The following is a 1885-nucleotide window of genomic DNA, read 5'->3' as shown; positions in this document are numbered from 1 at the left end:
GAATGGCAACAAAGACAGCTGTGCACTTTGTGAGTATAGTACCCATAAGATTTGCTGACTGCTCGCTGTATTACTTCACACCTGTATACAAATTTTATTTCTTTCCAAATCAAGGTGCTCTAGAAAGTCAGCAGACCCCCAAATTCAATAAAGCCGATCAAGCCCAATTAATATTCCATTTTCTACATAGATGTTTCTATTAATTTAACCCTATATTGCTTATCTTTTGTAGAAACAATATCTACAAATACTATAACCAGGAGAGTAAATTTGCCATATCAATTTATTCTGAAAACCCTTTTCACTGCTGACTCACTAGAGTACTCCAACCAATAACCTATGACACTTAATAGCCGTTAAAATTGCAATTACAAACCAACATAAATAGAAAACATTTAAGCACACTTTTTCCAGTCGATAAAAAAAAGGGAAAAAAAAACAATATTTAATAATCTAACACACTGAATGTGTACTTTACATTTATGTACATGTAATGAATATACCTTAAAATCATGAAACCCATTTTGAACTGATTTAACAATCACAGTATAAAATATAGGATTAGAGCTTTGGTGTTCTTGTATGGGAGGGAATTTAAATGTTGGGGCGGGATAGAGCTGGTAACTGAAGCATGGAATTTAGAAATGAAGTAAAACATCTTTAGACAAGATATAAATTTACAGCTACAAACTGTCTTGTATGAGTTACACAGCTCAGCCACATGAGTTTCACATGATAATGCAACCATTCTGAGTCTGGTATCTTAACAGGGATATCACCAAAAGTACAATGTAGCCCAATCCCAACTGATATTTTAATCTCCTCACCATTTCTCACTCATCTGATAGCATCTACTTTGTTTCTCAGAAGGAATTAAGGATAGGTAAAGTCAGTGGTATCCTGCCCCAAAACTCAAAGCGAAAAAAAAAGTCTAGCTGCAGTAATGCACCAACAGGTAGATCCTCAAAATTTTAATTATTTCAATTCTTAAATTAATTCAGAACAAAGGTATATTACAAATATATATCATATATAGTCCCTAATATGGCAAATTATGAAATTATTAAAAAACTGTTTATAACAAGGTTTCATCCCTTTTGGAAACAAGTAACAAGTAACATGTCCAAAATATAACTATCTGGTAGCATGGTACTTACTAGCCTGACATATTTCCTATAATGTCCTCTGAAGCAACTCTGTTTTGAAAATCAGCCCCCAAAAAGCTTACCCTACCCTTGACAGTATGCCAGATTTAAGCTAATTGGAAAGAATTTTTTTTTTCTTAATTCTATAAATTGTGATCATAAAGAAAATTTATAAGATATAGACAATATATAATTAATATGCCTCCTTTTTAGGCTGCAACAGGGTTAACCTTCCCAGTAATACCATGGGGGTGCTAAACCTGCATGGCTTCCATGTAACCTAAGTTTGCTCATCCAATAAAATATCAAACGATTAAGCTGAAAGAATCAAGAGAACCTTTCCCATAGTTGATTTCTTGTTTCGAATATTTACTCCTCATAACACTGTTCCTTATAAGCCATTTTTTTTCTTTTTATCCATGGATCCTGATGAGATAAGATCAAGAAAAATAAGCAATAAATAAAAATTATCTGAAGTAGCAGTATTTCTATAATAATAATAATAATAATAATAATAATAATAATAATAATAATAATAATAATAATAATAATAATAATTAAAAAAAAAAAAAATTAAAGGCCAATCCCCATGTGAAATGTTGATAAAGGTGCAAGATATACTCCCAAAAAAGTATTGTCTGGGGCACCACTGTATGTACAAGTAGTGATCGTCGCACAACATGGTCAGTCACACTCAAAAGTTGCTCCTGGAACCGGCCCGGGATTACAGATCCCTTTCT

The 1885-nt window shown here is 32.4% G+C and overlaps 1 protein-coding gene across 1 annotated transcript in view; it reads right to left on the bottom strand.

Moving 5' to 3' along the window:
* Positions 1-1885, bottom strand: part of Rab7 (RAS oncogene family member Rab7) — a 19253-nt gene continuing 17368 nt past the window's right edge. Inside the window, exon 5 of the mRNA XM_070125443.1 lies at positions 1-1885. This exon is cut by the window's right edge and continues 69 nt beyond it. The gene's annotated coding sequence lies outside the window, so the exon portion shown is untranslated.

The sequence above is a fragment of the Penaeus vannamei genome, chromosome 9 (genome assembly GCF_042767895.1).
Source record: "Penaeus vannamei isolate JL-2024 chromosome 9, ASM4276789v1, whole genome shotgun sequence".
NCBI classification, from domain to species: Eukaryota; Metazoa; Arthropoda; class Malacostraca; order Decapoda; family Penaeidae; genus Penaeus; species Penaeus vannamei.
Note: the sequence above shows the minus strand (reverse complement) of the source record. Positions and strands in the feature narration are given on the sequence as shown.